Source organism: Hyla sarda, chromosome 6 (genome assembly GCF_029499605.1).
Source record: "Hyla sarda isolate aHylSar1 chromosome 6, aHylSar1.hap1, whole genome shotgun sequence".
Lineage (NCBI taxonomy): Eukaryota > Metazoa > Chordata > Amphibia > Anura > Hylidae > Hyla > Hyla sarda.
Genome location: NC_079194.1, coordinates 98,377,125 through 98,400,884, shown reverse-complemented (window position 1 = coordinate 98,400,884; position 23,760 = coordinate 98,377,125). Strand labels below are relative to the sequence as shown.

At 42.3% G+C, this 23,760-nt stretch overlaps 1 protein-coding gene and 1 long non-coding RNA gene across 12 annotated transcripts in view; one reads left to right on the top strand and one right to left on the bottom strand.

The window, feature by feature from the left end:
* Positions 1-23,760, top strand: part of CADPS (calcium dependent secretion activator) — a 560,269-nt gene that overhangs the window by 180,754 nt on the left and 355,755 nt on the right. The window lies entirely within an intron of this gene.
* LOC130275897 (uncharacterized) overlaps positions 11,970-23,760 on the bottom strand; it is an 80,599-nt gene continuing 68,808 nt past the window's right edge. Inside the window, exons 2-3 of the long non-coding RNA XR_008844945.1 lie at positions 13,869-13,969; positions 11,970-12,242 (exon numbers count right to left, since the gene is read on the bottom strand). This is a non-coding gene — a long non-coding RNA (uncharacterized LOC130275897). The remainder of the gene's footprint in view (positions 12,243-13,868; positions 13,970-23,760) is intronic.

Here is a 23,760-nt window from a genome sequence, read left to right as displayed (position 1 = left end):
GTGTTTCATGGACCAAGGTCAAATATAGCAAATAAAATGAGTAATAGTAGGAAGATATATCCAAAGATAGTAGATTACAATGAAAAGTCAATCATATTTTCAAAGTTAAAGGGTCTTTCTTGTTAGGGGGGGGGGGGCGAATTCTTCCTTACAGGACTATATAAAAAATTGTTGCCCATTCATTATGTTGGATTGTTGTGATTGCCAACAGGATTAAGGCCTCTTGTTTTGCAAACCACCAGAAAGAATGCAAGTATGGGCATCTTCCTAGTTCTGGCAAGGCGTGGTGATGCTGGGGGACTGTATGACCATGATGGGGAAGGGGGGTCACTAGGTGATAAAAAGATTCTTGGAGCCCAGGGCTCCTTTGAAGAAAACAGGATCCTGAGCCTAAATTAAGGGGTTGAATACTATTATATCCCTATTAATATTGTATTACCTGTTATATTTAGAAAAACAATGACACCTAGAAATAACCATTAAACTTGTGTCTCTCTTGGGATTATAACCACTAATATTGTTGTTGTGTCTCTGTGTCAGTGAAAAGGTTCAGTAAATAGCATTTGTCTGATTTTTCCATGAGGGAAAAAAAATTGAATAAATTGAAACCCACCTTTTTTGTGTTCTGAAACTGCACCACTCTTGTCCATGGACTATATTGTCCTTTAGGTAAATGCAGTTACGCTACGATATTGGACAAGTCCCATTGACAAGGTTGATGCTGTCTCTAATTTCAAACAACCTCTTTAAATCTGGAAGTTTTATAGCTTGTATCTCTATAGATTGTAGCTTCATCCTTTAAAGTTAGTATAATTAACCTCCCACAAATCTACATTTTCTTTGTATGTTTGGCAGAAACTGTCCCAGTTTTAAACAGACCCAGTATTTGGTTTTAATTTTTCCCCTTTTGATGTGGTTAGAAACAACTACTGTAAACTGCATCCACAATTTGAGCTTATCAGGGTATGACCAAGTGCAATTAGTGGTGTAGATATAGGACTAGGGTGCAATAACACCCGGGATGTAGAAAATAGAAGAGCCAAAATAGTAAATTTTCCTTAAATGAGAGAGACTACAGCGATTTACAGTAACTCTCAGAACATACCCCAACCTTTAATTTACAGCATAAACTGCTTAATATAGCTCTATAATGTCCTCCATGCCGCTGCTGCTTCTTAGCGTGTGCATAGAGACAAGGGAGAGTAGGATCTCTTTTCTGTGTATGCAGTGTATGGGAAACAAAATAGCAACCATTCTCCATCCACTAGCTTCGGGACAACTGGAAATCAGAGATGGAGCCTGCAGAGCAGAAACCTGGTGAATATAATTACCAGAAATAGTGCTGCTACAACAGCTTATCCTGAAAAGTTATTTTAAAAATAGATACATTTCAATAATACCAACTCCAGTTGCCCAGCCCATCAGGGGTATTAGTGCTTTTTTATGTAGTGGTATGGGGGTGTGCACTGTGTGACCCCTGAGACCAGACCTGATTAAACATAATGCCTTGTCTCCATCAATGGACTGTTGAGGAATTTTTAAGTGTCTCATTGTACATAAAGTTACTTTGATGATATCAGATATAGGGAAGAAATTGCTGTTGTTATAGGGAATAGAGTTTGTGTCAATATGTGTCAATCCTGCACACTTTGTAGTTATTTTTGTCCTGATGAAAGCTCCAACTTCTCACTTTTTCTGTGCTATAATAGGAAACATTAATCCATTTCACAGACGTGCTGGCAAATTAAACACCTCGCACGTATAACTGCTTCACAGGATGAGCCCAATTACAGGTCCCATCCTCTCCTCAGGTTCAGCAAATGAAGTCTGTTGAGATCACCAACACTTCAAAGATGTTTGCTGCTAAAATATATTAGCAGCCTTGTATCCTTGACCTGACCTCCAAAGGGTTGTTACAGATCGGACTAAATAGTCTGCACTACATCTCTCCCGAATGATTGAAGTGGATCAGCAGGAACAGAGCGATCATTAAACGCCTTGACACGGTCATATCATATTCTGTCATCTTTTATTATCTATCTGTGGGATAATGCAGGGAGGAGATGAAGCTTTCATATTGTATTCTAGATTGTAGTAGACAAAATGGAAAATAAAACTCATCATGGTCTTCTCTAAACTTATTTCTGGTCATGGTTTCTCCCAAAACCTCATAAAATATGGCACCAATGTTGCCATTTATATAATTGATATCAATCCCTGAACGAGAACAACATGTGCATGAACCATGATCCAAAATTCTCTTAAAGAGAACTTGTCACCAAAAAGATGCAATCAATTCTACCTGCATCATGTTACATATCAGGATGATAAATAGCTTTGTGCAAAAAGATTCAGTATGTGGCTAAGTTCACACTGCTGTTTTGCTCCAGCCTGTTCTGGGTCCATTTGCTCTTTTTTTCGGTGCGGAGCACAAATGGCACCAACAGGTTCCAGTTATACTGTTGACTTGAATGGGGTTTAGTATTTTAATAGAGTTAAGCAGAGAAGAAAAATAGGACATGCATTTAGTTTCTTTCCACTCTACTCATATCCTTCCGACGGATCACCATTTACTGGAGCACAATGTCTGTGTGAACGAGCCCTAACTTGGATTTCATTCATTCAAATCCTTGTTCTTGCTGAGGTTAAGAGTCCATAGGTGGTTTTACTGATTTAGTGATTGACAGTCATTTCTATTTGTACATTTATATAGGAAAGGTTGTCAATCACTTATGGAAACACCCACTGGACTCCTAACTCAAGAGTGAGCAAAGACATCAATGAATAAAATACAAGTTATACTGAACCTTTTCCTGCAAAATTATATGTGAATCCGATCTGTAACAAGTTGCTGGTAGACTCGACTAACCTTTCATGATGACAGGTTTCCTTAAAGGGTAGGGTCACACACAGCGCATCCACAGCATATTTGACACTGCAGATGTGCAGACAGCAGTCGCATAGTGACAACAGAGTGAACTCCCTTCTCCCTGTATGCCTGTGTGTCCAGTGTGCTCGGCCGCAGCAGGGAGCTCGCTCTGCAGTCGCTCTGTGACTACTGGCAGCGCATCAACAGTGTCAAATAGGCTGTGGATGCTCTGTGTGTGACCCTACCCTAAAGGGGTACACCCATCAAAATTATGTATGCCATGTTCACAGGAAACGCCATTCAAACTTGATAGGTACTAATATTACATTTGGGACCATGACCTATTGGTAGAACTGGGTCCCTTATTCCTCAACGCTTCATTTACAAGTCCAGACGAGCTGATCTCCCCGAAGCAGTTAGTAGAGCGATGGTTGTGCACTCTCTATGGAAGTCTTTCAGAGTTACAGGATCTCTTTTCATAATGTTCATAGACTTCAGTGACTTTCATTTCTCTGAAAGTTTTCCTGGGATGAGTGACTTGCCTCAATCTGCAAATGATGGAGCAGCACACTAGATAGTGGTCTTCAAACTGTGGAATTCCAGTTGTCACAAAACTACAACTCCCAGCATGCCCAGAGCCAACGGCTGTCTGGGCATGCTGTGAGTTGTAGTTTTGAAACTTCTGGAGGTCCACAGTTTGGAGACTATTAGATTATGTAAGCTTTGTATCATTAAGCCATTGCTAAGATCACAGACGTGGTGCAGATCATATGTTTAGTTAAAGTGTCCCTGTCACTAACACATGTCAAAAATGTTAAGTTTAGACAGGTCTGGGTCTCAGTGCTAAGACCCCTACAGATCACACCAGACAAAGGCTGTTTGGGGAAGAAATTATCCATGTTTTCTAATCCTGGTCAACCCTTTAACTAATTATGAAAACTTGTATGTAATTGTCTGTGCTGAAAATGTTTTTTATTAGGCCCCTCCTTCTCTATTCAAGAGGTACATCGCTAGTACATCTCCCATAGAAATGCATGGAGGGGGCATGTCGAACAACGCTTTATGCGGTGGTCGACACAGCTCCATGTAGGGACCGGTGGCCACTCCATGTACGGGGAGAGCCAGGGCATCAGGCAGGAGATTGTGGGTGGTCCCAGCAGAAAGACCACCACAATTTAACACTTATCCCCTATCCTGTGGATAGGGGATAAGTTGCTAAAGGGGTACTCCAGTGGAAAACAAATGTTTTCAAATCAACTGATGCAAGAAAGTTAAACAGATTTGTAAATGACTCTATATAAAAATCTTAATCCTTCCAGTACTTAATTAGCTGCTGTATGCTCCACAGGAAGTTGAGTAGTTTTTTTCTGTCTGACCACAGTGCTCTCTGCTGGCACCTCTGACCATGTCAGGAACTGTCCAGAGCAGAAGCAAATACACATAGCAAACCTTTCCTGCTCTGGACAGTTCCTGACACGGACAGAGGTATCAGCAGAGAGCACTGTGGTCAGACAAAAAAGAACTACACAACTTCCTGTGGATTATACAGCAGCTGGTACTGGTAGGATTAAGATTTACTGTGTAAATAGAAGTCATTTATAAATCTGTTTAACTTTCTAGCACCAGTTGATTTGAATAAATGTTTCCCTTTTAATACCCATAATGAAAAGTATAAAAGAAAGATACGAACTTCTGGCTTAGTCTATCACTAATAGTGAGGTCAAATGAATACATTTTAGTATGAAACACAATCCAGCAGGAGAAGTGATCGTTTTACGTAAAGCAGATGCTCACCCAGACATTTTTTAGCTATTTTCACAAAACGAGCAGCATTGTCAGCTTGTCAGATCCTGACGGTAGGTGAGTCAATCCACTCTGCTAGACATAAAAGTGCTGTGCGGTGACCTGAACATAATCGTCAAGTTGCCATCCAAGCATGGTGAGAGCACCTTCACCTAATGTGTCATACTGTACAAGAAGATATTCTCATAATAAACTTTTTAATGCTCTTTTGGTTACATTTTTCTTTTACCTTTTCTTGTCTATACAATTCTGGATAAGGTAGAATTTGTGACAACTTCTATACATTGAGATTTACCCTAAATTTAGACTTTCAAGATATCAAGTAATGTTGTTAGAAGTTTTTACAAACTGGAGGAGACGAGATCACAATATTTTACTGTTACTATTTTTACATTTACTACTACTTCTTAGGTAGGGGTATATACAGGTGGAACTCAAAAAATTTGAATATCGTGCAAAACTTAATTTATCTCAGTAATGCAACTTAAAAGGTGAAACTGATATATGAGAGAGACTCATTACATGCAAAGCAAGATTTGGGGAGCCATGTCTTCTGCTGGTGTTGGTCACTGTGCTTCATTAAGTCCTGGGTCAACGTATCCGTCTACCAGGAGATTTTGGAGCACTTCATGCTTTCTTCCGCAGATGAGTTGCATTACTGAAATAAATGAACTTTTGGACGATATTCTCATTTTTCGAGTTTCACCTGTAAGCATTGGGAACAAGCTCTATAGAAGCAGGATCATGTCTGTAAGAATTTAGTAGGATGCCAGGAAGCCAATGATCTTCTCATCTAGAGTAAATATATTTTAGATCTGATTGTGACCACAGCAGAACTTGCAGTCCTTCCCCAAGGTGCACACTTATGCTACATCTGGTTTTCTTCTTCTTTTTCCTCTCTCGGTAGGAATGAAATGATTAAGATGTACTCGTTATTCACAGAAAATGATGTCCCTTCACATATATCTATCTTTTGTTATTTGCCTTCAAACCATATATGTTCAAAAATGTTCTCCCTTTTTTTTATTGAGGACAAAAAGTATACCATGTGACCTAAGAATTAAAGGGGTTATCCAGGAAAAAAAATTTTTTTATACAACAGCTAGCTCCAGAAAGTTAAACAGATTTGTAAATTATAGAGAAAAAAAGGGTACCAAAAAGCCTCTTGACTAATACCATAAATGATACATGATGATGAAATTACAAAAGAATAGAGTCGGACTGTGCTTCACTTTAAATGATGAAAGATATTTAATATAAAATAATTACAAAATAAGACATTAATCTAAAATAATATAAATAATATGAATCCAAAACATAAATTGATACCTCCTTCCACAGGGCCCTTGTGGGGAGGTAATATGTAATAATATACAGTAATAAAATAATTTCAAATTCGCTTATATAGTATAATCTTCCGCTAATCCAATACTGTATAAAACAGCATAGTTCACTTTTTATAAAGTGCACTCCGTGATCGTATATGTTGTAGAATTTCAAGATTTAAAAGACAGCTCATATAGTCATATAGTTACCAACTCCTATAGATGGTGTAATTGCATGGCTGGACGTCCGAGAGGCAGATGACAAGTGCTCTGGAGGCTGTGTCCAGCGCTGGCATGTGCTTATGGCGACGGGCCCGGTTGCCACAGGCCTAGGAGGATTCGCCGGTCACGGAGATAAATGGATTACTCCGGAGATGGAAACACACTCCGGGGGCAAAGCAAAGCCTCGTGGAGGATCTCTCAGCGTCTGATGGTGGTAGAATGCAGCCAGGTGTAGAAGCAGAGTATAATGGAGCTTGACAGGAGTGGTATCGGAGGTAGGGAGATGCGGTTGGTGGATTGCGGTAGTCGTACGGTAATAGTCTCTTTCTCTAGACGCGTTTCAGGGTACTTTGTAAACAACCCTTTAGTCAGTAGAGATCTACTGGTACTAGTAAAAACCCGACACACATGACCTCTTTCTACTTAAAGGGAAACTGACAGCGGGTTCATCCACAATAAACCCAATACACAGGGTTATGGTGCTGGTGGACCCGTATTTATTATGTTTATGGAGATTCCCCTTGTATTAGCCTCCATTGCTGATCAAGAAATGGCTGACTTTGCGCAATAGAGGCGGGGTCCCACATCCAATGTACAGAGCCAGCTGTTTACATATAGTTTACTAAACTCTTTAACTTTAGTTGGCATTAGGGTATGTTCACCCTATGGAATTTCTGCATGGAATTCTGTTGACTCTGCAATAACCTAACATTAAAGGGGTACTCCACTGCCCCAGCGTCCGGAACATTTAGTTCCAAACGCTGGGTGCAGACTGCGAGGGTCTTTATGTCACAACCATACCCCTCATGACGTCACACTCCGCCCCCTCAATGCAAGTCTATGGGAGGGGTGTGGCAGCCGTCACGTCCCTCCAATAGACTTGCATTGAGAGGGCGTGGTGTGATGGCCGTGACATCAAGACCCTCGCACCTGCACCCAGTGTTGGTAACTAAATGTTCCGGACGCTGGGGTAGTGGAGCACCCCTTTAAAGGGGTACTCCAGTGAAAAAAAATGTTTAATAAACTGGTGACAGAAAGTGATACAGATTTGTAAATTACTTCTATTAAAAAATCTTAATCCTTCCAGTATTTATCAGCTGCTGTATACTCCAGAGGAACCTATTTTCTTTTTTCATTTCTTTTCTGTCTTACCCCAGTGTTCTCTGCTGACACCTCTGTCCATCTCAGGAACTGTCCATAGCAGGATAGGTGTGCTATGAAGATTTGCTCCTGCTCTGGACAGTTCCTGACATGGACAGAGGTGTCAGCAGAGAGCACTGTGGTCATACAGAAAAGAAATTCAAAAAGAAAAGAACTTCCTCTGTAGCATACAGCAGCTGATAAGTACTGGAAGGATTAAGATTTTTTTTTCATTAGAAGTAATTTAGAAATCTGTTTACATTTCTGGCAACAGTTTATTTAAAAATAATTGTTTTCCACTGGGGTACCCCTTTAACCTCTTAAGGACGCAGGGCGTATGGATACGCCCTGCATTCCGAGTCCTTAAGGACGCAGGGCGTATCCATACGCCAGTGGGAATTCCGGTCCCCACCGCTAGCCGGTTGGGGACCGGAGCCGGATGCCTGCTGAAATCATTCAGCAGGCATCCCGGCATATCGCACAGGGGGGTCATTATGCCCCCCCATGTCGGCGATGGCCGCAGATCGCTGGACAATTCAGTCCAGCGATCTGCGGCGATTCCGGGTCAATCGGGTCTCCAGTGACCCGGAATTACTGGCTGATCGGGGCCGTCTCTGACGGCCTCGAACAGCCAGAGCCTTCAGGGGTGAGGTAGCACTGGTGCCACCTCACGATCGCCCTGATTCGTCGGCCAGATTACCAATCAGGGCGCCTGCTGCGGGTGTCACTCCCGCACCCGCTCCGCCCCTCTTCCGGAGGACGTGAGCGGGTGCGGGAAGACGACCCCGGGTGCTGGGGACCCCGATCCCCGGCGTCCATGTTGGGATCGGGGCCCCAGGAGCGGCGGCGAGGGACAGTCCTGCGACGGAGCAGCAGCAGGAGGTGAGTTACAGCCTCCTGCTGTTGCTTAGCAACAGCTCCCAGCATGCAAAAAGAGCATGCTGGGAGCTGTAGTTATGCAACAGCAGGAGGCAAACCACCACAAATCCTAACAAAAAATAAAATAAAAAAGTAAAAAACACTACATATACACATACCCCTACACAGCCCCACTCCCCTCCCCAATAAAAAGGAAAAACGTCTGGTACGCCACGGTTTCCAAAATGGAGCCTCCAGCTGTTGCAAAACAACTACTCCCAGTATTGCCAGACAGCCACTGACTGTCCAGGCATGCTGGGAGTTTTACAACAGCTGGAGGCACCCTGTTTGGGAATCACTGGCGTAGAATTCCCCTATGTCCACCCCTATGCAATATCCTAATTTAGGCCTCAAATGCGCATGGCGCTCTCACTTTGGAGCCCTGTCGTATTTCAAGGCAACAGTTTAGGGTCACATATGGGGTATCGCCGTACTCGGGAGAAATTGTGTTACAAATTTTGGGGGGTATTTTCTGCTTTTACCCTTTTTAAAAATGTAACATTTTTGGGAAAAGAAGCATTTTAGGTAAAAAAATTATTATTTTTTTTTTTTACATATGCAATAGTCGTGAAACGCCTGTGGGGTATTAAGGTTCACTTAACCCCTTGTTACATTCCCCGAGGGCTCTAGTTTCCATAATAGTATGCCATGTGTTTTTTTTTTGCTGTCCTGGCACCATAGGGGCTTCCTAAATGCGGCATGCCCCCAGAGCAAAATTTGCTTTCAAAAAGCCAAATGTGACTCCTTCTCTTTTGAGACCTGTAGTGCGCCAGCAGAGCATATGGGGTGTTTTCTGAATCGGGAGAAATTGGACTTCAAATTTTGGGGGGTATTTTCTGCTTTAACCCTTTGTATAAATGTAAATTTTTGGGGAAACCAAGCATTTTAGGTAAATTTTTTTTATTTTTTTTTACATATGCAAAAGTCGTGAAACATCTGTAGGGTATTAAGGTTCACTTTACCCCTTGTTACGTTCCCCAAGGGGTCTAGTTTCCAAAATGGTATGCCATGTGGGTTCTTTTTGCTGTCCTGGCACCATAGGGGCTTCCTAAAGGTGACATGCCCCCCAAAAACCATTTGACGTTCCTTCCCTTCTGAGCCCTCTACTGCGCCCGCCGAACAATTAACATAGACATATGAGGTATGTGCTTACTCGAGAGAAATTGGGTTTCAAATACAAGTAAAAAGTTTTCTCCTTTTTACCCCTTGCAAAAATTCAAAAATTGGGTCTACAAGAACATGCGAGTGTAAAAAATGAAGATTGTGAATTTTCTCCTTCACTTTGCTGCTATTCCTGTGAAACCCCTAAATGGTTAAAACGCTTATTGAATGTCATTTTGAATACTTTGGGGGGTGCAGTTTTTATAATGGGGTCATTTATGGGGTATTTCTAATATGAAGACCCTTCAAATCCACTTCAAACCTGAACTGGTCCCTGAAAAAAAGCGAGTTTCCAAATTTTGTGAAAAATTGGAAAATTGCTGCGGAACTTTGAAGCCCTCTGGTGTCTTCCAAAAGTAAAAACTCATCAATTTTATGATGCAAACATAAAGTAGACATATTGTATATGTGAATAAAAAAAATTATTTGGAATATCCATTTTCCTTACAAGCAGAGAGCTTCAAAGTTAGAAAAATGCTAAATTTTACAATTTTTCATCAAATTTTGGGATTTTTCACCAAGAAAGGATGAAAGTTACCAAAAAATGTTACCACTATGTTAAAGTGGAATATGTCACGAAAAAACAATCTCAGAATCAGAATGATAACTAAAACCATTCCAGAGTTATTAATGTTTAAAGTGACAGTGGTCAGATATGCAAAAAATGACCGAGTCCTTAAGGTGAAAAAGGGCTCAGTCCTTAAGGGGTTAATAAGAATAGGTCTTCTATTGACCCATTCACTAGGGATCGACCAATTATCATTATGGCCGATATTATCGGCCGATAATCACGATTTTGGGCATTATCGGTATCGGCAATTACCTTGCCGATAAGCCAATAATGCCCCGACCCGCACCGCCCCACCACACCGCGACCGCCCCCCCGCACCGCACCACGATCGCCCCCCCGACCCGCCGCACCGCATCGCACCCCCCACCTCACCGCCCCGGCCCCATTGCCTCCCCCATCCCCGGTTTTATAATTATCTGTTCCCGCTGCGTCCTGCGTTACGCTGTGCGCAATGACGAGTGACGTGACTTGCGTGACGTGACGTCACCCTCAGTGCGCACAGTGACAGCTCAGGAGGACGCCACCGGAGCCAGATGTGGAGTGGACCCCGAGAACAGGTAATTATAAAACCGGGGATGGGGGAGGCAATGGGGCCAGTGCAGTGCGGGGGGTGGTCGCGGTGCGGCGGGTCGGGGGGGGGTGGTCGTGGGTGCGGTGCGGCGGGTCGGGGCGGTCGCGGTGCAGTGGTGGGGGGAGCGGTGGCGGTGATAGGTCTCAAGACCCCTGGACAGGGGGAGAGAAGCGGGTGGCGGCGGCGGTCTATGGCACCACGAAACCACTGCAGTGCATTGATTTAAAGCGCCCGCTTTAAATCAATGATCTGCAGCGGTGTCGCGAGGGGATGAATAGCCGATAACTTATACCGGAATATCGGTATAAGTTATCGGCTATCGACCCTAACCTCCACCAATTATCGGTATCGGCCCTAAAAAAAACGATATCGGTCGATCCCTACCATTCACACTGCGGAATTTCAGCAGAGGAAAAATTTGTCGCACAATTTGAACCTGAGTATCCACAAGCAGAGTCCCTTTGTTTAGAGAGAATGTGATACCACATTTGTCCTGTTACTTTCAAAGCAAAAACACATAGTAATACCCTTGTAATGTAAAATCGCTGCAATAAAAGATGCTTAGTACACTGAGGGCTACTTATTTTCTGGAGACAATTGTCAAAGAGGGGTTCTCAAGCGCCTGAAGTGCTGAGGGCTGAAACACCTCCTTGCTCACCCTCCTATCCCTGTCCCTGATTGATTCACGGTCAGTATCCACCTTCTTGCACCGAGCCCTGTTTCTAACTCTCATTTGTGCACTGTACAAACAAGTTTTACACACATGTGAGATTTAGAAACAGGTCTCGGTTCAGGAAGGTGCATGCTAACTGTAAATCAATCAGGGGCAGGGATTGGAGGGAGGGCTTCTAGCTAACGCTCAATCAAGCAGGGACAGGCATAAGAGGGGAAGCAAGGAGGTGTTCCAGCCCGCAGCACTTCAGAGGCTTGGGAATGCCTCTTTTACTCTTTGTACTCAGCAGTTTTGAATGTGAATTGTAGCAAGCAGATTCCCTTTGGATCATATCGAGAGCAAGGGTTAAGCATGCTAGAATTGTAAACTGTGTATCTTTAGTCTCCCTATAAGGAAGCAGGATTTTCCAATGCCATTAAAATTGGATGTGCTCCTGATCTGTATAAACAGAGTCATTTTCTAGTGTCTGCATTTGTGAAAACATAAACCTTTTGCCAGTTCATTATTATGGCCTTATTCATGTAAATGCCATAAAATGCATGAAATTATTCTAGTCCGGGAAATCTGAAGATAGTTTCAATAGTTTCTTATTTACCTGTAATTAAAATACATTCATCATTTAATTATCGCCCATCATTATTAGACACTGAAAAGAGGCTAAGTAGGCCTCCGCCTTTACGGATTTATTTGTTATAATTACAACACACACTTAATTAGCGCATCCTAACATTTTGTGCATTCTGAGTGGGATTATATAATGCAGATATTATGTTGTGGTCCTAAAATGAAGGTCCACCCTTGAATAGTTTAATGCTTTTATCTTTTCTTTAGATAAATACAGATTTTTTTTTGTTTTGTTTTTTCCTCTTCAGTTTCTAAAAACCATAACTCTTTTATTTTTTCATCTACAGAGCCATTTGAGGGCTTGTTTTTTGTTTTCTTTGTTCTTTGTTTGAAAGCTACATTGTTCCATAAGGTGTATGGCAAAACTGATAATAAATAAAGAAATCAAAATAATTTAAAAAACAATATAAATATATATATATATATATATATATATATATATATATATATATATATATATATATATATATACACTCGAGTATAAGCCGACCCGAGTATAAGCCGAGACCCCTAATTTCAACCCAAAATCCCAGGAAAAGTTATTGACTCGAGTATAAGCCTAGGGTGGGAAATACATCATCCCCCCCTGTCATCATCCAGACCCGTCATTAACATCCTCATCATCATCACCGCCTGTCATCATCCAGACCCTCATCGTCATCACCTGTCATCATCCCCTTGTCATCATCCCACACATCCCCCTTCATCATCCCCTTGTCATCATCCCACACATCCCCCCTTCATCATCCCCTTGTCATCATCCCACACATCCCCCCTTCATCATCCCCTTGTCATCATCCCCACCCCCCTTCATCATCCCCTTGTCATCATCCCCACCCCCCTTCATCATCCCCTTGTCATCATCCCCACCCCGCTTCATCATTACCTTGTCATCATCCCCACCCCCCTTCATCATCCCCTTGTCATCATCCCCACCCCCCTTCATCATCCCCTTGTCATCATCCCCCCCTTCATCATCCCCTTGTCATCATCCCACACACCCCCCTTCATCATCCCACACCCCCCCTTCATCATCCCACACCCCCCTTCATCATCCCACACCCCCCTTCATCATCCCACACCCCCCCCTTCATCATCCTCTTCTCATCATCCGCCCTCAGTGGTCTTCAACCTGCGGACCTCCGGAGGTTTCAAAACTACAACTCCCAGCAAGCCCGGGCAGCCATCGGAGGTGGTCCGGTGGGATAGTGGTTCCGGGCTGCTATCTTCACCGGGGGGCGCCTCTTCTCCGCGCTTCCGGCCCGGAATAGAGGCGTTGCCTTGACAATGACGCAGAAGTACGTTGGCAATGAACGTACCTCTGCGTCGTTGTCAAGGCAACGTGACTATTCTGAGGCCGGGCCGGAAGCGCGGAGAAGAGGTGCCCCCGGTGAAGATAGCAGCCCGGAACCACTATACCACCGGACCACCTCCTCTCCGGACAGCCCTGCAGGACCGGACCAGCGCCGAGCGGAGGTGAGTACTGTACAGAACTAAAGGGGATGAGAGGGGGCTGGATGATGTCGAAGGCCGCAGTGGTCTTCAACATGCGGACCTCCGGAGGTTTCAAAACAACAACTCCCAGCAAGCCCGGACAGCCGATGGCTGCCCGGGCTTGCTGGGAGTTGTAGTTTTGAAACCTCTGGAGGTCCGCAGGTTGAAGACCACTGCGGGTGGAGAGTTCACTCGAGTATAAGCCGAGGGGGGTGTTTTCAGCACGAAAAATCGTGCTGAAAAACTCGTCTTATACTCGAGTATATACGGTGTATATATATATATATATATATATATATATTAACATAAAATAAAGACTATAAAGCAGATTTGTTTTTTCTTGTTTTTACACAGTGCACTATATGGGAAAAAACTGAAATGCAATTATTCTGTGGTTCAATAGGATGACAACGATACCCAAATTACATAGCTTTTGTTTTATTTTATTATTCTTTTAAAACATAAAAATAAAAAGCTAATAATCACTATATTCTTACCCATATGATAATTCTCAAGCTTCGCTCAGGGAAGGCCACACAAATAATCGCTGGATTGTTCGCCCAGCCGCTGCTTCCATTGTGCATAGACCACACATTACCTATTACATGGGGAGATGTGCAGCCAATAAGCCATTTTTAACCGAGGCAAAACAAAGCGATTACTGGCCCTATGTTATAGAGGGAATCGGTCTGTGTAATAAGACCTGTAGATTAGTAAATGCCAACTTCTTAACCCTTTCCCTCATGAAGAATTACTCCATCCCTAATGTAAAATGTGACTTCACTTACTGTTTCTCTCTTGTGGGGAAAATCTAAGATAGGGTCACACGTAGCACATCTGCAGCTGAAATTTTACTTGCATATTTTCCACTGCGGAATTTCGAGAGCGGAAGTTCCCCAGCAGAAAATCTAAAAGCGGAACCCATTTACTTTAATTTGTAGCAACATAATCTGCAAGCAGAATTTAAATTGTGGGAAACCCACTGTGCTACATGTGACCCTACTTTTAGGGTACAATTACCTGTGGAATTTCCGAAGTGTATTTGCCGCAGAAAATCAGCAGCGGATTTTGCTACCATTGACTTCAACGGATCAGCAGAAAATCCGCAATAGAGGCAGATTTGCAGATTTTCCTTCTGACCTATTGAAGTCAATGGTAGCAAAATACGCTGCAGAATTTCCGCAGGTAATCCGCCCGTGTGAATGTACCCTTTTTACAAAGTAGTCAAAAGTACATAAGAAATGCCTTGTAAAAACTGCTGTTGCTGATTCGCAATTGTGGATTTTGTGGATTTTACAACTTCAAAACTGCAACGGATCCTGTGTGTGTGAACGCACCCTTAGGATATATTCACAGGAACATCCACATGTTTCGGCAGTGAGAATCCACAGTAAGACGTAAACATGCTGCAGGCGTAAATCTGTACCACCAGTCAATTTTCACTCAATTTTTTTTAACACAGCATGTGAGTGACATTAGTAAAATGATACTCTGCCGATCTTTGCCAACAAATCAAGATAAAGAAACTGCAGGGTATCTACTATTTGTGAACAAACCCTAAAAAAAAACAGATCCTATTCAGAAAATCCTGACATTTGCTAATAAACTCAACCCAGACCACGTTCCTGTTATATGCACATAATGATCTTTGCATATTTTTTATAGCTATTTATAATATATCAATAATGTGTATACATTACAGTATGTGGCTTATTAGATATTGTTACATAACTGCAACCTTAAATGGTTTATACTGTCCAAATTCCTTGAGGCTAAGTTTCCACAAAAAAAAAAATATGTTTTTTCAAAAATAGTGGGCTTTATTTTTTTTCTATGCTTTTTTTTCCTCCCTGCCTTAATATTATATCAAGACGTGATTCTTATGTGACTTAAGGATTTCAAAGAAATGGGGGAAAAAAATTTCAAGGAAAAAGTCAATGCTAAACCCACATGGTGTTTTTATGGCATTTTTTTTGCTCCCATAGACTTCAATGGAAAAGAAACGCCAAGATTTTGTCCAAAAACGCCAACGTCTCAACATGCTGCGGTTTTGGCAAAGTGCCACTGAGCCCAAAACTGCAGAAAAACGCCAAAGATGAGGAAAATATAATTTTTTTCACCAAAAACTACAACTTCCAGGCTGCCCGGACCACCGAAGGTGGTCCGGGCATACTGGGAGTTGTAGTTTTGCAACATCTGGAGGCACCCTGGCTGGGAAACACTGCTCTACAGAGTAGAATATTTTTTTATTCAGTATGACTGACTGATGTACAATTGAAATTTTATAGCAATGGGAACATATACATAATTTAAAACCCTGCGGATCTGTCTGAATAATAGCAAATAAAATGGCAAATTTACAGATGGAATCTGCTGAATAAACTTGTAGAGTTTCCGTAAAATGAAAGTTCTATCTGATTATAGATTGGAATGTTTGACTTGATGTATATGGGTTATGAAAGAAGAATTGTATAATTCTCCATAGGAAAATAAGATATGGGAAGGGGGTGGGAGTTGTGTTGGCCAGGAACAGTTATTCTTGGAGGTCCCATTTGGTTGCAGCTACATTGAATACTGATGACAATAATATGTTTTATTTAATGTAATCTGAACATGTTTAATATATGTGATCTATTAAAAGTTGCACATCATACATCCGGCGTCAAAAGATACGCTGGTGAAACCACGCCCACTTTTCCACTAAACACACCCTCTGGATGTGAACAGGCAAAAAGTCACAATGAAAATACCGTAATCACTCCATTTAGGGTATGTTCACACTGCCCAGACATTCCGCAGGCTGCAGGTGTCGGCAGGTGCATAGCCGGTGGCTAGGACCACTCTGAAATGCACTGTCTCCATAGATGGCAGTGCATTTCCGGGGGATTCTGCAGAAAGAATTCACATGTCAATTCTTTCTGCAGAGGCCGGAATCCACCAGAAATTCCACCATGTGCTTCAACGGAATTACCAGTGTAATATTCCCACCGTATTCCGCTCTGTATTTTTGTCATGTGAACATAGCCTTAGAGGGTAGACTGGTGATGGGGGCAGTCAGATGGATCACTGTCCATTCTACAGCCATTAAAGGAGTTATCCAGTATGAAAAAACATATCCCCTATCCGCAGCGTTCGTGTATCTCAGGCTCTCCCATATTGTTGCATGGAGGGGGCGTGTTGGCCACTGCTTTGTGTTGTAGTCAACACATTGCATTCATGCAGAGAGCTGGGGTGCAAGAGATCATGTGGGGTCCCTCTGCGATCTGACACTTATCCCTGCCTTGTGGATAGGGAATACATTTTTTTTTTCATACTGGACTACTCCTTTAAGCCAAAAACTTTGAAAACCAAGGAAGAGGGGGAACATTCGGAATCCCCTTCCATTGACAACAAGAAGGCCTGACTCACCCCTGACCCACATCTAACATTCATTGTTAGGATTATATCTTACATTAATGTGACAATTGAGGAAAGACCTAATTGCATTGTAATAGAAATGGAATGGTTGACTGTCTGTCACACTGGCAAGCAATGAGTCAGTACAGTACATGCCATCCTGCTGTCCATGGAAGGATGGTGCGGAGGAGGGTGCTTGGTGTTTGTTCGTATCATTCAGAAGGGCAGGCTTTATAGAACTCTACACAGAAGAATGTTTGAGTTGCCTCCTGTGGTTTCCTTTCAAAGGAGGCGAGGATCTCCCAGAAATAGGGATTGTGACAATGAATAGAAACACAAGGTCCCAATGGGCACAACAGGAGAAGCAGCAGGACGGAGAATTCCTGATAGTCTAACAGATGTTTGCTCCACTCATCTCGTCTTGCTCTGTGTTTCTCAGTAATGCAACCGGGGCTTTGATCACTTCTGAGCTCCCCTACAGAACAATTATTTCTATTTTACTATCAAAGTCACCCAGCGTTCATTATAAGAAATATCCCCCACTTATTGTCTCTGTATTAGAGTATGGACCTGTATCATCTCCTTTATGGATCCCATCAGAATAATCTGTGTAATGACATAACTACAGAGCAAATCACATTACTCCTGAGAATACAGGGCAGTCCGCTGGAAGGTCAAGGTCAATAAGGAGCTGAGATTTCCAAGATTATAGTGGCTGTATGATGGCTTAACCCTTTCTATATGGTCCATCTTGGCATTTGTAGCTAGTAGAGGGCTCATTCAAGATAGGAGTAGAGAGCCAGTCTGAAGAAAAGCTACAATGAATTGCAGTTGTCTATTACAGGGGTACTCCGGTGGAAAAAAATATTTTCAAATTAATTGGTGCCAGAAAGTTATACAGATTTGAAAATTACTTACATTTTCAAAATCTTAATACTTCTAGTACTTATCTGATGCTGTATGCTCCTCAGGAAATTGAGTTGTCCTTTTCGGTGTCACAGTGCTCTCTACTGACACTTTGGTCAGTGTCAGGAACTGTCCGGAACAGGAGAGGTTTGTTATGGGGATTTGTTCCTGACATGGACAGAGGTGGCAGCAGAGAGCACTGTGGTTAGCCGGGAAAGATTTACACAACTTCCTCTGGAGCATGCAACAGCTGATTAGTACTGGAAGGCGTAAGATTTTTTTAATTTTTTTTTTTTAAAGTCATTAACAAATCTGTATAACTTTCTGGGACCAGTTGATCTGAAAACATGTGTTTTCCACTGGAGTACCCCTTTAACATCAATGGATAGCCATCAGTGGGTGCCTTATAGTGATAATAATCAGTTATTACTCAAAATTAGAAAAGGGAAGGGTAGTAAGATCAGGAATAAGTGCAGAGACCAGGGCAATATCAGGCAGGTGTAGTGAAACGGTTATTGTTCCTTTTGCTATTTAAAAGCATTGGACGCCATCCCCTGCCATATTTCATCAGGTAAAATAGTTGGCATTGGGAAAAATAGAAAAACACTGTTATAGTGTGTATTAGGTTAGGGCTTATTCACATATGAAATATAGAAACATAGAATGTGTTAGCAGATAAGAGACATTTTGCCCATCTAGTGTCTATTCTGAACACTTATGAATAGTCCTTTTCCCTACCTTATATGAAGGAAAGCCCTATGCCTATCTCTATCTTATATGAAGGATAGCCTTATGCCTATCTCTATCTTATATGAAGGATAGCCCTATGCCTTTCTCTATCTTATATAAAGGATAGCATTATACCTATCTTTATCTTATATGAAGGATAGCCTTATACATATTTTTATCTTATATGAAGGATAGCATTATACCTATCTCTATCTTATATGAAGGATAGCCTTATGCCTATCCCTATCTTATATGAAGGATAGCCTTATGCCTATCCCTATCTTATATGAAGGATAGCCTTATGCCTATCCCTATCTTATATGAAGGATAGCCTTATGCCTATCCCTATCTTATATGAAGGATAGCCTTATGCCTATCTCTATCTTATATTAGGGATAGCCTTATATCTATCTCTATCTTATATGAAGGATAGCCTTATGCCTATTTCTATCTTATATGAATGATAGCCTTATACCTATTTCTAACTTTTATGAAGGATAGCCTTATGCCTATCTCTATCTTATATGAAGGATAGCCTTATGCCTATCTCTATCTTATATGAAGGATAGCCTTATACCTATCTCTATCTTATATGAAGGACAGCCTTATGCCTATCTCTATCTTATATGAAGGATAGCCTTATACCTATCTCTATCTTATATGAAGGATAGACTTATACCTATTTCTATTTTATATGAAGGATAGCCTTATGCTTATCCCATGAATGTTTAAACTCCTTCACTGTATTTGCAGCGACCACTTTTGCAGGAAGGCTTTTCCATGTATCCACTACTCTCTCAGTAAAGTAATACTTCCTGATATTACTTTATAAACCTTTGCCCCTCTAATATAAAACTATGCCCTCTTGTGGTAGTTTTTCTTCTTTTAAATATGCTCTCCTCCTTTACCGTGTTGATTCCATTTATGTATTTAAAAGTCTCTATCATATCCCCTCTGTCTCTTCTTTCTTCCAAGCTATACATGTTAAGGTCCTTTAACCTTTCCTGAAAAGTTTTATCCTGCAATCCATGTACTGTTTTTTTTTTTTTTTTTTTTTTTTTGTATAATACATTTTTATTGAGAGATTTTAAATACAAGGCTCAAGAAAATATACATAAAAAAATGACACAATTTCACTCATCAAAATGACAAAGATTACATTATTTTTCAATTTTCATGTCCCCCTGTCCCACCCACCCCTAGAAGGAAAAAAAAAAAGGGTTTTAAAAATTATATTTTTCAATCCAGTGTTACCAAATATTTTTATAGGTAGCAATCTTATTTCTTTTAGTATATACAGCCCTTTCCCAGCTCAAAAGAAGCTTTATCTTTGAAAGAGATTGAGACAATGTTGGAGTGGTACTGGACCTCCAGTGTTGAGCAAGCAGTTTCCTAGCTGAATATAGAATATGACCCACTGCAATTTTATTATTAGAACCAGTAAGTAAATCATCTAAGAATCCAAGAAAACAAATTCCCGGATACCTAGGTATTTCAAAACTATATAGATTTTTAATAAATCCCAAGATAGAATTCCAGTATTCCTCCAAACAAGTACAATTCCATAGCATATGCATTAAATCGGCCTCAGGTGAAGAAAACCGTGGGGATTTTGAGTCTCCTTTGAGGCCAATTTTGTAAAGAAAGAGTGGTGTTTGATATGTCCTTTACAAAATATATATTTGTGACAACTGTTCACTAGTGTTGCTCGCGAATATTCGCAATTCGAATATTATTCGCGAATATCGCATATTCGCGAATTTCGCGAATATAGCGCTATATATTCGTAATTACGAATATTCGTATTTTTTTTTTATTTTTTTTTCACAGTACACATCACAGTGATCATCCCTCTCTGCTTCCAGCTTGTGTGGTGTAAAGAAGGATCTAATACTATTGTGTGAGATTGGCAAGCGAAAATTCGCATATGCGAAAATTCGCATATGCGAATTTTCGCATATGCTAATTTTGTATATGTTAATTTTCGTATATGTTAATTTTCGCATACGCGCATATTCGCATACGCAAAAATAAAACGGGAATATTACGAATATGCGAATATTCGCGAATATATGACGAATATTCGTCCATATATTCGCGAATATTCGCGAATTCGAATATGGCCTATGCCGCTCAACACTACTGTTCACTGGTTAGGGACTGCTTTTAAAACCAAATCCCACTGTTCCAGGGTTACAATATTATCTTGTAATATCCTGTAATCCATGTAATAGTTTAGTAGCTCTTCTCTGAACTCTCTCTAGGGCAATGGTTCCTAACCTTGTTGGAGGTACTGAACCCCACCAGTTTCATATGCGCATTTTTTCAAATTCAAAACATGGGATGTATATATTTAAGTATATATTTATACATAGGTGCACAAAATGAACAAAACCATTAAGAATAAAGAACAAAAACATGAAAACATGATTTTCACACAAAAACAAAAACATAATGAATATTTACTGCAAATCACTGTGACTTCTGCTGTTGTCTTTCAGAGACCAGTTCAGAAATGTACGGCTTTACCTTGGCAAGTGCCACTCTCATGTCATTTTCACAACAATGGCAGTGTTCCCCCACATTAGGCAGGCAGTGTTCCCCCACATTAGGCAGACAGAGTTCCCCCACATTAGGCAGACAGACTTCCCCCACATTAGGCAGGCAGTGTTCCCCCACATTAGTAAGGCAGTGTTCCCCCACATTAGGCAGACAGAGTTCCCCCACATTAGGTAGGCAGTGTTCCCCCACATTAGGCAGACAGAGTTCCCCCACATTAGGCAGGCAGTGTTCCCCCACATTAGGCAGACAGAGTTCCCCCACATTAGGCAGACAGAGTTCCCCCACATTAGGCAGGCAGTCTTCCCCCACATTAGGCAGGCAGTGTTCCCCCACGTTAGGTTGGCAGTCTTCCCCCACATTAGGCAGGCAGTCTTCCCCCACATTAGGCAGGCAGTGTTCCCCCACATTAGGTTGGCAGTCTTCCCCCACATTAGGCAGGCAGTCTTCCCCCACATTAGGCAGGCAGTGTTCCCCCACATTAGGTTGGCAGTGTTCCCACACAGTAGGTTGGCAGTGTTCCCCCACATTAGGAAGGCAGTGTTCCCCCACATTAGCAGGCAGTGTTCCCCCACATTATGTAGGCCAGTGGTCTTCTACCTGCGGACCTCCAGATGTTGCAAAACTACAACTCCCAGTATGCCCGGACAGCCGTTGGCTGTCTGGGCATGCTGGGAGTTGTAGTTTTGCAACATCTGGAGGTCCACAGGTTGAAGATCACTGATATAGGCAGTGTTCACCCACAGACATAAAGCCTCCAGCCATATACAGTGTATGGATGAAGGCTGTTTGCCTGTGTACTTCACAGCTCCGACCACCGCTCCGGCTATAGCAGTAGGTCTCGGGACCGGTGGTCGGAGGACCGGCTCTGCTCGGGGCCCCAAGCAATTGCTTGGTTTACCTGTTCTGTTGCGACCTCCCCCGCCGAACCCCCAGGACTGACTCACCGAACCCCTGGGGTTCGATCGAACCCAGGTTAAGAACCACTGCTCTAGAGTATCTATATCCTTGTGGAGATACGGCCTCCAGTACTGCACACAATATTCCAAGTGAGGTCTCACCAGTGTTCTGTACAGTGGCATGAGCACTTCTCTCTTTCTACTGCTTATACCTCTCCCTATACATCCAATCATTCTGCTAGCGTTTCCTGCTGCTCTAATACATTGTCTTCCTACCTTTAAGTCTTCAGAAATAATGACCTCTAATGTCTGTCATTGGACATAGTGTCTGTCATTAGACATAGTTGCCCTGCAACTTGGTTGTTCTGAATCAAGGAAACATTGCATACAGGATTTTTTGGATCCAGCACAACCAAATTGGAGGTCAACTGTGCCAGATTGTCTATAGGTGTTTATAGGACACTGGAAGGAATAGCTGGTGCAGAGGATCCAGGTATGGCGTTGAGAGGGGTGTTTGATCACTGGATTTTGGTACCCCTCCCCCCCTCCTCACCAACATAGTGTACATACACACACAACATACATACAGTGCCTCCATATAGTGCCCCATATATACATTGCCTCCATATATCTTGTGCAACTCACCATAAATGATGTATGGTATCCACACCAACACTGTGCCTTTGGCTCGTGCCTCTCTTCTGTGCTGCTTGACTGACTCTGCTGGTTTGCTCTGCTGTACTCCGGTTCTGTGATGGCAGTCACACACAGGATGTCACTCGCTGCTCTTATGCTCATCCAGTCACAGGACAAGCTCACAGAGCTGGGCAGTGGCGACGTACCATGTGATGTGCAGACGTCATGCAACCAACGCCAAGCCAGAGTCCGAGCAGCCCAGTCCGTGTGGCAGCAGCAGTCTAGCTCCGGCAGGCAGAGGCCAGCACAATTGCAGATTCAAACTTTTGAATCTGAATCCCCTGTCAGTAAATGGCAGGGGATTCTAAATTTTTCCACCCCCCACATGAGAGTCAGCAAGGTACACAGGAGTCAGGCAGTGGCACCATCAGATAAATAGGCACTGGTCAAATACAAATTTTAAAGGGGTTATCCAGGAAAAAAGTGGCTCCAGAAAGTTAAACAGATTTGTAAATTACTTCTATTAAAAAAAATCTTAGTCCTTTCAGTACTTATGAGCTGCTGAAGTTGAGTTGTTTTTTTCTGTCTAAGTGCTCTCTGATGACAAATGTCTCGGGAACCTCCCAGTTTAGAAGCAAATCCCCATAGCAAACCTCCTCCACTCTGTGCAGTTCCCAAGACAAGCAGAGATGTCAGCAGAGAGCACTGTTGTCAGACAGAAAACAACAACTTAACTTTAGCAGCTGATAATTATTGAAAGGATTAAGATTTTTTGATAGAAGTAATTTACAAATCTGTTTAACTTTCTGGAGCCAGTTGATATTAAAAAAAAAAGTTTTTTCCTTGAATACCCCTTTAAGCTGAAATGCTGCACGCCAGTTGGTGCTATCCACATCTGTGTACATCAGCTCATACAAATAATGCCTAACTGTCCACATGATTATCTCCTTAAGGACACATGATGTACCGGTACGTCATGAGTCCGCTCCCCATCTATAACATGGGGCCACGGCCGGGACCCGTGGCTAATAGCGCGTCATTGATCGCGGTGCCGCACGCTATTAACCCTTTAGATGCGGTGTTCAAAGTTGAACGCCGCGTCTAAAGTGAAAGTGAAAGCATGCCAGTTAGCTCAAGGAGCTGTTCGGGATCGCCACAGCGAAATTGCGGCATCCCGAACAGCTTACAGGACAGCGGGAGGGTCCCTACCTGCCTCCTCGCTGTCCGATCGCCGAATGACTGCTCAGTGCCTGAGATCCAGGCA